This window comes from Symphalangus syndactylus, chromosome 10 (genome assembly GCF_028878055.3).
Source record: "Symphalangus syndactylus isolate Jambi chromosome 10, NHGRI_mSymSyn1-v2.1_pri, whole genome shotgun sequence".
In the NCBI taxonomy this organism is placed as follows: Eukaryota; Metazoa; Chordata; class Mammalia; order Primates; family Hylobatidae; genus Symphalangus; species Symphalangus syndactylus.
In genome coordinates this window covers 38205018-38219916 of record NC_072432.2, presented here as the reverse complement: position 1 = coordinate 38219916, position 14899 = coordinate 38205018, and the positions used below count along the sequence as shown (strand labels likewise).

Genomic DNA, 14899 nt, shown 5'->3' with positions numbered 1-14899 from the left:
TGAGCAACACTCAGAACCAGAACAGGTTTTAGGGAGCTCCACCCAGCAGTGTGAGCAGTAAGCTTTTATAGGGTGAACACAGAAGAAAAAAAGAAAAAATCAGCTGATTGACTTCGGCTAGGCATTTGCCTTTCTGGGCCATGGCGTGTTGAGGCATCTGCCTTATTTGAGCATGATCTGATCAGTTGGCTCCCTGTGATTGGCTTGAGTGTCAGCTGTTTGTGATTGGTTAAAACTTAGCTACTTGCAAAGAAGAAAATATACTCCTAAGTTAGGTTTTGGCTTGTTTATGTACTAGATTAGGTTGCGGTTTGTTATGTAGGACCTCAAAGTATGAGACAGCCCCAGGCCAATTGTCTCCTGCTTATTTAATTTAACAACACCAAGATTGCAAATCTCTGAAAGTATGCCTAGGGTGCTGTCTCTAGGTTATGCTGAAGCTGCTGGTGCCTCATCTGTTAGTGGATGTCAAGCGTGGTGTTGCACCGTCTTCTCTAATTGCCAGAAGAGGAGTTAGCTTTGGCCTCATCATTGCAAGGAAAGAACTGAGGCTTGGAGGGCTGAATTGAAGATTAATCTGAATGACTAAAACTATGTTGTTTCCAAAATCACCCCGTTCCGCTTTGAAACAAACTTGTGTTTTCTCAGTTTCTCCCCAAAAGGAAAAGTTTCTCACCAGGAGTGTCGTGGTGCTTTGTGTATATAAATCCCTGCTGGGTCCATATCTATTCTCCACACATGCCTGGAGTCGAGGCTGAATCATTTATTATTTATTCCCCAGCATGATATAGCTTTATTGCTTATGTTCACTGGGGTTTGGGAAATAAAGACTCAGGAAGCAGAAACACACCAGCTACAAGAGTCTGACATTTGTTTATGAGCAGGACAGCCTTGACTTATTATTCTACTTCTTCTCTTGCGTCTCTGGGAACAGATCTAAGAAGTGGGCCCTTGTATGCAGTCACTGAGACAGCTGTTCCCATGAAAATCAGGGCTCATGGAGGACATGCAAATGCTTCTCTGTCAGTCTTCAGCCTGCTTGCTCTGCCTTCTGCTTTCCTGGTGAGGATTAAAAGAGGATTTCAGAGCTCTCTTCCAATTTGATGCCATCATTTTGATGTCTATGCCACCCATAATTCCAATTTCTAAACTTGAGAGCTGTACAGGCCTGTTACAAAGTGGTTACCTTCTAACCACTAACTTCCGAGAAAAAACTTGGATCACTGAGAGAACGAAGACAAATATAATTGAAGCCCAGGTAATTTTCCTGAGGCCTCATGATTTCTTTTTGCAGAGAAACCTATGATAGCTGGTGGCCACTAGGGGTCCCCAGCAGGCTTTTTTAATGAACCAGAGGCACCCGTGCTCCTCACCCCTCCCTTTCCTTCCCACAGATGCCAGGGGTAAAAACAACTTTAAGCTCTGACGTCAGCCAGCCAGGGGAGCCACCCTGTTGTGCCCATAGGTATAGCTAAGCTTCTGAGAACTGGGGCCTGGTGCTTTCCCTGCCAGCCCAATTTTCAGCTTAAATCATTGCCTTAATGTTATTTTAATGTGCTTGGGGTCCCTGGGGGACGGAGTGGGTGGCAGGGGAACAGCGGTTAATTTCCTTTGGAGTTTGGAATGTGCCTGACACCTCTCAAGTACTCGGGTGAATATGAGAGTCTGTAATCCTTGCAAGAGCAAGCAACTTTGGGGGCTTTCTTATTTGGCAAACTTCAAGGCAAAGTTAAATTTTTGATAGGGGAGAGGAAAAAAAAGGAAAAATTTATTAGAAGTCTGATATATGCCATGGGCTTTACATTTATTATATTATTTAATCTTAAAAATAACCTCATCAAGTTGGAGTTATTGTTCTAAGTGCTCATATTAGGAAGGAGACATTCAGATTAAACAATTTGCCTACTGTTTACAGCTGATAAATGACCCAGGTAAGACCACAGCAGTGGTCAATTCGGATCCGCAATCCAGGCTATGCTCTCGGTATCCTTCAGCCTTCTGGTTTTACTGTGAGGGCTCTAGCAAAGGAATCTACTCATTGTTTTACCTGAAGCTTTTAAAGTACATAACCAAATCCAAATCTATAAAGGTGAAATAGCACTTTTCTAGATAACAAAATTAAAGCCTGAATGTAATCAAGCAAATGCTTATTAGGGATATTTTGTCCACCAGGTGCGATGTCTAATGCAGGTTCTGTTGAGGGCCTCGTGCTTAATTCAGAGTAAGAACAAACAAACAAACAAAAAACACTATTGTTAGGGCAAACGTATTATTTTGACCAGAATGACATAGATTGGCTGTGTCCACATCAATTAAAGTGAGCAATTATCTGATGAATTGCTGCTGAAGAGAAACACGTGATTCTTTACCACATTACCAAAAGGGTAGATTGACAAATAAAGAAGAATGTATCAGGCTTGAAGGTTGGCCAAAAATTGCCAGTCAATACCCTGGAAGTTTAGCAATAGGGAAATATCATAAGGGTTTATTTTAATCAGCCCTGTCACAGTGCCCAACCCAGTGCCTGGTGTAGTGTAGGCTCTCCGTAAAGGCAGAACCAAGTTGAATGATGTTTTTAAAAATGTTTATAGGCCCACTGTGAACATCCCAGTCTCCCTTCAGCTGAAGTCATTTTATGTTGACTCAAAACAATCTGCCCTCCAAACGAAAGTGTAAAATAAGAAACCAAGGCTTAGACGCTTCAAACACCAAAGCACCCTCTTCTCCTATACCTCCTAATTGTGAGTAGAGTAAGGTGTTTGGCTATTATTAGTCTCCCAGTGCTTATGTATTTGCAGGAAATATGCCTCATCCTCAAGTATTACACCTTCTGCATAATCTAGTTTTATCATGTAGAAATTCCAAGGATTTATGAAGGTGAAATGACTCTGAAGTCCCTTGGATGAGGCTTATTAAGTGGCCCATTTCTTCTGAAATTCAGGGAGCTGAACTACAGGAAGAAGGATGGATGGTCAAAATACATAGTATGTAATTTTAAGTCACTTGCACATGACTAAAACCTTAACCATGGTCAACGTAGGAGAAAATGATAATGATGTAATTTATTTGTGCTCACGTTACCATCTTTCCACCCAACAGTGCCTTAAAATAGATACAACGGATAAACTAGTAGGATCCTTTGTAAAAACGTCAATGGCCACTTTCAAAGGAAAACAGAGTAAGGAAAGGAAAAAGAAGATCTGAAAAGGAACATTCAAAGGTGGGATCTTAATTTCATCTGTGCTTATGGGAGACAGGGTGTCATCATTTGGTAGAGAAGATGTCTGAAAATTCAGACTCTTGAAAAGAACAATGTCAATCTATTCTCACTTTTAAAATTTGGAAAAGAGGAATGGTAATAACAACATTTACCATTTATTGAGCCCTTCTTATGTGCCAGGTTCTAACCTGAACTGAACTCTAAAATAATTTCTCTTGATCATTAGAAGTTTGATGTTATTATCCCGATGTGTATGAGGAAAAAACTTAAAGAAGTTAGTATCTGCCTACCCTCCTACAGCTCATGAGTTTTGATGGTTTCTTGAGTTGTTGGGAAGATTTGCTAATGCTGGTGGTCTTACTGTGCTTTTTCATTTTGGCATGTGGTTGTGGGTTAAAAAGTGGTGGCCCTGGCTTAGGGTTAACAAAAGTAATATTAATAATAGTTGCAAGTTATTGAGTGTCCACTGTGAGCCAGTCTCTTCACACTTATCATCTCTTAATTTTCACCAAATTATCTGCAAGGTAAGTTTTATCTTTTCATTTTCACAGAGGAAAGATTCACTTGACTGAGGAAACCGAGGTTTATGTTGCAAGAAAGTGATGAAACCAGGATCAAAGCTGGCTTTGCCTGTGTTCTTTCCACCTTCCAGGCCCCGCTGTCCTGTGAGGATAATTAGCAAACGCAGACGTGCTCGCTCGCACAGAACACGCTCCCTCTGGTGGAAGTCAGAGAGGTACACAATGAGGCCCTTGTATGAGTCAACCCTTTCTGGGTTTCAGGAGAATCTGACCTTGTTTCTTACTTTGTCATCTCCTGTTCCTTAGCTAGAGACCTGAAATATGCATCTTCTATTTGTGACTCTGTTTTTCTGTTTTGCTTATTATTATTAAAAATAGCTGACAAAACAAACAGTAGGGCAACTTACAAAATATGAATGAATGACACATACCCACAGTCTCTCCTTTTTTTGTTTTATTTTGTTTTCTTTCCCATTTTAGACACTTTGGGTGGTTAGCAAAATCTACCAGAATATATCTTACTTGTTTTCAAGATCTGTCAGAAAATTGTTATGTTGTCTTGGATCCTGAGCCTGCTGTTTAGCCCACACCCTTGTTTGGCATGAGGTGAGACTAGGAATAAGAGAATAAACAGTTGCTTGTATAACATTTTCATAGAGAGGAAGTTATTATATGACACCCAAGCAGAGAAACTCTTCTTCTTAATCCAGGATGACTGAGGAGGCCAGAGCTCTCCTTTCTGCTCTGGAACCATGAGCCTGCATTCCCTCGCTGCCTTTGGCACCTTGGCTTTCTACCTTCATGTTCTGAATATGTTGTTTTTCTCTCCCATTATGCTGTAAACTTTGCAATAGTGGGGACTGAGTTCCCTAACTGTTTTTATCCTGTTTCTAGTAGTAACCGGTTTTCAGTCAGGCTTGGTGGAAACAAATATAAAGAAGATAAATAGATTGGATATGAGTTCAAGTACCTGACAAGGAATTTGGACATTATTTTATAGTCCAGTAGTTCTTAACCTTTTTTTTTCCCTAGGCCAGCGCCTGGGGATGTGATACACTATGGCCAGTGATTATTATCCTCTTTTCTTGAGTGCATGTGAGTGTGTTTTCGGGGGAGGGGAGAAGGACAGACACAGGCAGCCATCTAGTAAGAACTTCCAAAGAGAGGCATCTAGTTTTTGAAAAAAAAAAAAAGAAAAAAAAATCCCTTCATGGCATGTGAAAACCATCCTTCCAGCCCCAACCAGGGCAGTGGAGAGTGAAGAGCCACTGAAGTTTTTGAGTGGGAACATATTTTTGATGCCATTGTTCAGGTGTACTGGGCTGGGAGTAGGCATGAACTCAGAGATAGGAGGAAACTGTAGTCCCTTTATTTTAACACTGTGAAAATCTGAGCTATATTGTGGATAAGGAGCTGAAGAGGAGAGGTGAATGTGAGACATACAATGAAGGAATAGTTGATAAGAGGAAGAAAGGAAGAATCATTACTACCTTTAGAGAATCTGAGCTTCTCTGATGGGGAAAGAAAGATTCCATTAACAGTTACAGGGTAGTAAAATGGAAAAGCCAGAGCAGAAAACATTTTCACTTTCTTAAGTTGACATCAGTTAGAATTAACTCTTGTTTAACTTTCATATTTGTAAATAGTTTTGTAGTCAAGTATTCCTCCTTACAAATATTTATTTTGTTGGAGGATGTTTAGTTTGCTAGGTACAAATAATTTGATGGCACAACTGTTTTTGCATGTTTCATCCTCTCTGAATTAAGACTATTTTTCATGAAATCTTTATTGATGCTAACATGTGAGAGTGAATACTTACAGAAATATGTGTAAGTGATGACAGTTTGAACAGATGGAATTTGTCAAATTCTCTTAAGTTCAGATTCATGTCTATAGATCAATTTCTACAATCCAGATCATAGTCCTTTCTTTCATGGGGAAAATATCCCATGGCTTAATGGGGCAGATACTCTTCAGAGATAGCTGTCAAATCCTCTCCTTTCTTTATGCGTGTGCAGCTTTTTTCTAACAGGAGGTGGGTTCTATCTCTCTTTTTCAGAATCTTGACAGGCTTTGTGACAGGCTTTAACCAATAGGAGGTGGCAGAAGTGAAGCTCTGCTGCTTCAGGGCCTTGCCATTAAGAGGCTTGGCAGTGTCTGCTTTTGCTGTCTTGGATCTCGGCCTCGATGCTGTAAGGAACTCTAGGCCATCCTGCTGAAGAGGAAGGTCATGAGGTAAAGCTCTTGAAGATGAGAAATCATGTAGAAACAGAAGGCATGTGAGGGAGAATCACAATGCCCCAGCTAAGAGCCAACACCACAACTGGAGACACGCTCAGCCCCTCCACCTGCTGAGTGTACCACACAGAGCAGACACGATCCAAGCAATAATAAATCACTGTTTGCATCATTAAGTGTTAGACTGGTTTGTACATATTGGTTAACTTACTTACTTATCTACTTAAAATTCCTTTTTATCATGTAATGATTAAAAGAAAAAAATAAATGTAGGTTACAATGCATGATAATAAAACAAGCACTTATGTGAACTCCCCAAGTGAGAACTAGAATATTTACAAAACTATTGAAGCTAAACCTGTGGCCCAATCAGAGATAATCATCATCTTCAATTTGGCTATCCCCTTGCTTAAAAAAAAAGCATCGTCATTTATCTGTCACCAAATAACATAGCAATTAATTGAAGCAGGAATCTTTGGAGAAAGCTGTGTTCTGAGCCCTATCTCTTTGCTAATCTCTGAAAGGGAGGATATATGGGGATTATAGGTCAACTTCAAGGCTTGAAAAAGAGATTTCAAGTGGATGACTCAGAGAGCTCTGCGTGTGCCCCCTGCCTCTGGGAGTTGAGTGGACGGAGATGGACTGGCTAACTGCTTTATTGCTGGCTAACTGCTTTCTTTGGTGGCTAACTGCTTTCTTTGGTGGCATAGCCAGGAAAGTTTCTGTTGCTGAGGGATTAGCCTGCATTCCCAAGGTTTATCAAAGAAAATTAGTGCCAGAGTTTTTCATGGACCAGGGACATTGAGAGAGAGAGAGAGAGAGAAGTTTTTAGTCGTGACCAGTATGAGCATCCAGAGAGCCAAAGAGACCCCAACAGCAAGAAACCAAGTTCTGAGGTTCTCAAGGGTTGGTGAAGGAAAATCAAATAATAACCCAGAAGAGAGACTCACAAGCTTAGTTAGGGTAACTGCAGGACAGAGGGCCCCAATGATACAAATCTCTGAAAAGCCCAGGAAAGCCCCCACAAGATAGTTTTCTTTAAACACCTGCCACGTCCAGAAGGCCCAAAGACAACTCACGATCATACTAGTCCAAGTCACACATTTCTTACACTCTTTCATCTCCTCTCTCTGTTCAAAGAGAGAGGAGATGAGCAGACCCTCTTTCTGCTCAAAGTGTGGTACTAGGACCAGTAGTAAGAGCATCACTTTAGGGCTTGTTAGAAATGCTGAAACACAGGTCCCACCCAGATCTATTGAATCATCTGCATTTTAACAAGATCTCCAAGTGATCTGAATATGCATTAGGGTCTGAGAAGTATGGAAAACCCAAGTTGGTGTTCACAAATTGATAGAGGTGCGGTGGGGAAAGCTTCCTGGGAATGAGGAAAATCAACTGCCCTCTCCCACTTGAAATAGATGAAAGCCTTTCTCATTAAACAAATCTTAGAGAGAAAGTGGGCAGTGAAAGTAAAGTTGCATTTCATTTATATCCCTCGTGTTGTGTGTGTTTTAAATATCAAGCACAGGCATTTGATAAAGGCTAGTTTATTTCTTCCCTTTTCGACTTTTATAATAGTTGTTTCTCAAACTGTAGTCTGCTTCAGAATCTCCTGGGCTGCCTGAGCTTCAGAGCTAATGACTCGGACTTTGGACTCCACCTGTTTTGGTTTATTTTTGTTTTTTTTTTTTTGTAGCGAAAGAGTCATGCTCTGTCACCTAGGCTGGTATGTAGTGGCATGATCTTGGCTCACTGCAGCCTTAAACTCCTGGGTTTAAGCAATCCTCCTGCCTAGGCCTCTCAAAGTGCTGGGATTATAGGCATGATCTGCTACTCCAGGCCTCATCTGCACTTTCTATAAGCATCCTAGGTAATTCTTATATACACCAACACTTAAGATGACTGATCTAGCACTTGCTGGGTCCTTAGACTTTGCCCTGTGGCTACCATTTCTTTCTCACCCCAGTGTTCCTGTATTATTACTCTAAAGCTTGTCATATCAAAACCATGGGGGAGGGGAGAACCAGCAATGAGAGGAAGGGAGGGTTAATTCCATACTGTTGCTGAATGAAGACCATTACCCTCAATCTTTTCCCGGCTTCTGCTCTCTTGCTTTGTGTATACATAATCCCATCTTTCTGTCCTAGCCCACCTGATTTCCCTGTCTCCTAACCCTCTGATAGCCTTAACACACACTAGGAAGCACAACCTGAAAATGGGGTAAATCCACTTGCCCTGCAGCACTTCTGGGGAGTGGGAGGACCAGCTCTCCCTGCCAGGGCTGTATTTGTAGGTGGAGGTTTGCTCTGAAGCCCAGGTTGGAATGCCAAATGAATTTTGTTACAGAACGTAATGGAGGGTCCTTACTTACACTTTAGATCAGAACTGTGGACTGATCTGAGAAAAAGGCCAATATTAGCAAGGGTTTTTAGTGAAAAATCTATCAATTTGACTTACAAATTTGGGAGACTTTAACCCATTTTCAAACAGGCGACTGCTTCTGATACTGTGCCAAAGCTTGCAGAAGTTAAGGTGAATCTGTTCATTCACAGCCTCCTTGGGACATGATAACGTCTTTCTAAACAAAAGAAGCTTAGAGACATCTCAGTAACACCTGCAGATGCCTCAGTCATTGGCACATGGCCACTCTGAATATGATATGGCATTAAATTCACCAGAAAGACCAGCTTGTCATAAAAAGTATATTTGTGGTTCTGAATGCAACTATCATTTGTAAAAAGGGTTCCAGAATCAAATGTCTAATCATTTCTTTTTGTTTAAGATAGGCTTTGTGATATTTCTTAGGCTGTAGGGGAGGTGGAAGGCTGAAGGCTGCAGGAAGGTAATGGGCATGTGGAGAGCCCTGCTGGGGCTCTGTCTGAGCTCCTCCTGGGAGTAGCTTCCCTAGAGAATGGAACTCCATGGCCTCCACATTTCTGAGGGATTACCACAAACCTGGTTGCTGTCAGGAACAAAGCAAAAGGCAGAGTGATCCCAAAGCCCTCTTGCCCAGAATGTCCTGTTGCTGACATGAAATGCAACTTACAGAGGAGGGAAATGTCATTTTCACACACTTAACCACAGGTGTACAGAGGGCTCCTTGGTGTCTTTCTTATCTTTTCCGTGAGCACCTCACATCCACAGGGAGAGAAGCCAATTCTCTCTAACAGCCTTGGAAAAATACTTGCTCACCAGTGAAGGTTATGTGAGTCCTACATACAGTTTTATATAGAATTTGGAAAGAAGCAATTTGGAAGACTTGATCTGGGAAACTAATGTTTCTCATATAAAATAGAGTCATGTATATTGCATTTTGATAAAATAATGTGTTATGTGGATAAATGTAACATATTATGCTTGAATATTTATAAAATATTTCTTCTCTGAAGCAATGTGGTTTAGTGAAAGAAACACGCATGTTAGAATGAGTCAGAGATAGGTACAAATTCTGATTTGCTTACTAGGGAGTTCAGTGTTTTGGGGCAAATCATTTGCAGTCTATCAGAAGATTTCATCTACAAAATAGAAATAGTAATAGCAATCTCACAGGGCCATTGTGGGATTAAATAATATAACAACATTTAGCATATACCTGCACATAACAAAGACCCAATAATATTTAAGACATTTCCAGTCAAATTCCATTTTCATATATACAGTAAGTTAAAAGCATCTTCTTGTTAACAAAATCAATTAATTGTGATCAAAGTATTAGCAATGTTTAAAGTACAGAATTTTATTTCATTTTTTAAAAAATGGAGTCAGGGTCTCACTCTGTTGCCCAGGCTGGGGTGAAGTGGCACAATCATAGCTCACTGCAGCCTCCAGTTCCTGATCTCAAGCAATCCTCCCACCGCAGCCTCCAGAGTAGCTGGAACTACAAGAGTTCACCACCAAGTCTGGCTAATTTTAAAATTCTTTTTATAGAGATAAGGTCTCACTAAGGTTCCCAGGTTGCCCTTGAATTCCTGGACTCAAGTGATCCTCCCACTTCAATCTCCCAAACTGTTGGAATTACAAGTGTAAGCTGTCACATCCAGCCCAGAATTTATTTATGATGGTTACCTATTCTATGGGCTAATGGAATGTATTTATTTTATATTTTGTATTTAATTAGGTTTCTTGATTGATTACCCATCATGGATTGAAAAGTTATGTCAAGACCTAAAGGAATAAGGAAATCTCCATGAACCGTATATGAGTCTAAAAAATAATGTAATGATAGTGAAGAGTAAAAGATACTAGGTTGAATGAAAAGTTGATTACTTGATTGCTTCCAAGCTTCCTTTTTTTCCTGAACCTCAAATAAAGCTAAATTTCATTGTTTTTCATTTAAAGTTCTCAGGAAAATAGGAAAAAAATTCACAACATGAGGGAAATTGTAAGACATGGGAAATGATAGAGTGCTTTATACCCAGGCCTGCGAAGCCTGACTCCCCTGATGAGATGGTAAGTAAGTAGAAACCTCATTGTATTTTCCCCTCTACTTTTAGTTTTGAGGGTATTTTGAAACTTACCAAATGTTCTTATGTCTCTATTTTGTCAACGGATGACCACCTTTGATAATGATTCTTCACTCTGGTCATACTTCAGAAGATGCCAACAGGACAACAAAGCAGCAGGTGCCCTGCCTCAGGTGGACAGCCTCCAGTCTTGGTGATGAGTATACATTGTGTCATCTTCCACATATCCATATAAATCTCATACATATTCATTTTTACTTTAAAATATTTATATTTGTATGTTGAAATATGTTTACTTAAGAAGAACATATTAAGTGCCTATGTGTGGCTTTGTATTATGCCAGCTTCACTAAACTGGAAGTATGTTTTCCAGAATTCACTTTCCTGTATGTTTCAGGGTAAGGGTTGTCCACAAGAAAAATTCTCATAAGATTTGGGAAACAGAAAAGAAGCACAGCCATTTTTGTATGCTCTGAAATTTGGTGCATGGTGCCAGTCATGATGGCAGCCTGTGCATGCTGTCACTGATCTGCTTGGCCTACCTGGGTGGCCAGGTGGATAGCACCTGGGTCTGCAGCTTCTCCAGTTCTTGCTGCATTGTCTGCTCTGGCCACTCTGTTTCCTAGCTCTATGTCAATGGGGATTAGCTTCTCTTGCAGGTTACCTGTGTTGTCGAGGTTGGAGGTAGTGAGAGACAGATATTGGTTCCAGTCTATCCTTGCTCTCTCCCACTTTGCATCCAGCTGTTCTTCCCAACTAGTGTTCCAGCTTGCATATTGCAATCTCAGGCCCCACCTCAGACGCAGAGGAAAGATCTAGCTACTTTATTTTACATTACTCATAGTAGTACTACTTCTCTGGTTGACCCCTGACTGATACAGCCTATATATGTCAGACACTGTGCTGGGTTTGGAGATAGCAATGGTGAGCCAGTTCAGTATTGACCTTTTTTATAGAGCTTAAAGTCTAACTTAGGATATTATTATTACAATACAAAAGAAATAACACATGTTATTTTTAATTTTCAGTCAAGCTGAGGGTATTTAATAATGCTTTCATTTTTATAGCCCTTTTTTACTCTTCAAAGAGCTTTCTTGTTATTTACTCACTGTCACATCCTTACAGCTGTGGAGAAGACTAAGCAGAGATTTAAGAACACTCCTATCCCAAGGTCGCACAATTTTAAGTGGCAGGAATGTAGTCTTCTGATTCATATTCCAGTGCTTGTCTTAACGTGAAAGTTATGAAAATAAATCAAATTTCATACTTCCATGGAGCAAATGTTACTATCAGATCAGTTGTGTCTACATTTCACCAAAATATTTACCAATCCAGAAAAAAAAAAAAGCCAATATGAGATACTTGGCACCACGTAGGAAACCACATTGGATTTCTCAGTTTTCAAACAATTATCCTGACGTCAGAAGATGTGACCCTAGAAATATGAAAAAAATAAAATGTCAGTTGTCTCCGTGACCTTTCCTTTGATGCTAAGCTTCATATAATAGGCATCTACAGGTTTCACTTTTAGACTGCGTTCTTCCACAGAGTGGCAGGAGAGATGCTGAAATTTGTGCCAATATTTCGCTGGAGGTGATCATTTTCAATCTATGTACATAGGGACACAGCTGGAGTGACAGACACTTCTGCCAATTATGCCACCTAGATGGATTTTGACAAAAAAATGACAGTCATGACAGCATTTCCTCCAGAGCCTAAAAACTGTGAGTGGGTCAGAAGAGTTATCCAGTTGGCTCTAGATTCTGTCTCCTAAGCAACCAAAGGCAGGGTTGTTCCCCTCTGTGATGTCATTCCCTGAGAGTCAGAGTATGTGTCTATCATCCTTAATGTGGTTTTAAAGACATTTTATTATAAAGTTAATATATGCTGGTTTGTAAAATTAAACCCTGTATAAGGTTGTGGAGAAAAAAGTATCTCCTGTGTCCCCTCCCCTATTTCTACTTCCCAGAGTTAGTCATTCTCAAAAATGTATGTATATATATATACACACACACATTTCCAGACATTTTAAAGCCTATTTATTCATTCAACAAGCATTTACAGAGTGCCTACTAACTACCGGGCAGTACTCGTGGTATTGGAGTTATAGCAGAGAGAACAAAACAGACAAAAGTTTATTTGGTTCCTGGCAACATGTACATATTCGTTTTCATTTAGTCCCTGGCAACACATACATGTTTGTTAGCCAATATAACTCAACACCTATAACAAATAGACCCCAACTATTTAATAGCTCCAAATTATAGAAATTTATTTCTTGTGAATGTAACATGATTGGGCCGTGAACAGTCAAGCAGGAACTCAGGAAGATAGAGGCACTATATCATCTTTAAGAGATGGATTCCAAGCTTTTGGAATAGTGATGTCTATTTTGGTCAGATGAGAGGGGTTGTGGAGGAGAACATGGGGGAGAATTTTTATGAGCTAGATTTGGGGGTTAGAACACCACACATTCACTCCACATTTAATTGGCTAGAACTCCATGATCTCAATACACCATTTATATTTGACCTTGGGCAAACTATTGAATATTTCTGTGCCTTAGATTACTCATCTGTAAAGTGCAGATAATAAGAATTTGTTCTTTGTAGGGCTGTTATACGGATTAAATGATATAATACATATAAAGCCTTTTGAACAGCTCCTACCACAATGTAAAAACAATGAACATTGACTGGGGAATGTAGTCTTCTATTTGTGTGCTGGGAAAAAGAAGGGAAGATCATTTAAGGAAAAGGTAGTTGTTTCTGCTCAATAGATCTAAACTTATTCCTTTGCACAAGTAGGATCAAATTTTAACTACTCTTCTGAAACAGTGTTTAATATATTTCAAATAATTTTCTATGTTGGAACTATAACTCAACCTATCATTTTTAACAACTATTTAGTATTTGCTTCCATTCTGTATGGATGTAACATAATATATTTAACTGTATTGATTGACATTTAGGTAGTTTCTAGTTTTTATATTACAAACAAAGCTTTAATTATTCTCATTCACAGACAGTGGTGCATATCTACACTGTATGCTGAAAATTCTTGGAAGTGAAATTCCTAACTTGCACTATTGTTAAAACTTTAGAGCAATTAAATTTAGCAGAGTTTATTGAGCAAAGAACAATTCTCAAACTGGGCAGCACTGAGAACCAGAAGTTCAGAGAACTCTGCTCAGCAAGGAGGCCAGGGAACATTTATAGAAAGAAAAAGAAGGTACCCAAACAGCTTGCTTAGCTGCACCTGGGTGCTTGCCTTATTTGGACATGGTCTGATGCGCTGGTAGCCTATTACTGGCTGAAGCTCAGCTACTGTGATTGGCTGAGATTCAGTCTCTTGTTACTTGTAATAATTCCTGAGTTAGACTTTCAGTTTGTTTAGGTGCTAAGTTAGGTAGCAGTTTGTTCTGTAGGAACTTAAGGTACTAGGCATTCTCACACCAAATTTGTTTAACTTAACACCATATGACAATTAATAAAAACATTTGGCTACCAAATGCAGGAAAATTACTCTAGTCTTTTGTGAGGTCTTATTGATGAATTACAAGTCCAGACTTATCATTATTACATTATCTATTTTAAGGCAAAATGGGGGAATATTAAAACTGTTTAAAATTTTTGTATCAGGGCAAAATAGTTCAATTTCTAAGGGAATAATATTAATAATAGCTGTCATTTATTGAATGCCCATTGTATTTCTAATTCTTTTAGAAATCTCCTAAAAGATTTAACAGATAATAAAACTAAGGATCTTAGAATTTAAGTAGAGTGTCTCAAGTCACATACGAAGTTTATGGTAGAGTTGCTAGTTGGATGTAGTTGTGCCTAATTCCAAAAGCCTTTTTCTATGTGAGTCAGTCTCCTAAAGAGAAAACTAATGCTCCTCAGGACTCATTCTGCCATGAAATGGGAATACAGCTTGAATTGGCCAGGTTTTAACTGCAGTTCCACCCCCACCTCGCACCTAGGTGTGGAAAGTTCCTACCTATCCCTCAGTCTTCCATTCACCTTACCTTACGAGTTCACCCAGAGCTGGGAGGACCCCTGCTCGGTCAGCACCCAGCACCTGCGTACTGACCCGCTTGCAGCATCTTCCCCACCCTACTCAGATTGCCACTTCCTTAGTTTCATCCACGCAGGCTTCTCTAGGTGTGGTCTGTAGAGAACCATATGGAAATCATCTGGTATACTGGTTTAAAATATGCTCTGGGAGTTGGATTCAGTAATCTGCATTTTAAATAAGCTCCCCAGGTATTTTTATGTACAATGATTTCAGAACCATTTTCCTTAGCTTTTCAAGGGAGACTGTCTTATTCATTGTTATTTCCAGGGGTTCTGATATTTTATGTGCTCATTAAATATTTCTTTAGAAAAACTAATGAACCAGGATGTAGTTCCTGAACAAAATCTGGCCTATCTCAGTAGCCTTGGCTCTGAGCACAT

The 14899-nt window shown here is 39.7% G+C and overlaps 1 long non-coding RNA gene across 2 annotated transcripts; it reads right to left on the bottom strand.

The window, feature by feature from the left end:
* Positions 1-945: 945 nt before the first annotated feature.
* LOC129492071 (uncharacterized) lies at positions 946-12183 on the bottom strand. 2 transcript variants are annotated; one of them, XR_008660719.2, is made up of 3 exons: positions 10497-12183; positions 5561-5956; positions 946-1059 (listed from the first exon to the last, which is right to left on the bottom strand). It is a non-coding gene; the product is annotated as an uncharacterized lncRNA (long non-coding RNA). The 2 variants fall into 2 exon arrangements; XR_008660720.2 differs by having other exon boundaries at positions 5561-5953.
* Between the last annotated feature and the right edge of the window lie 2716 nt (positions 12184-14899).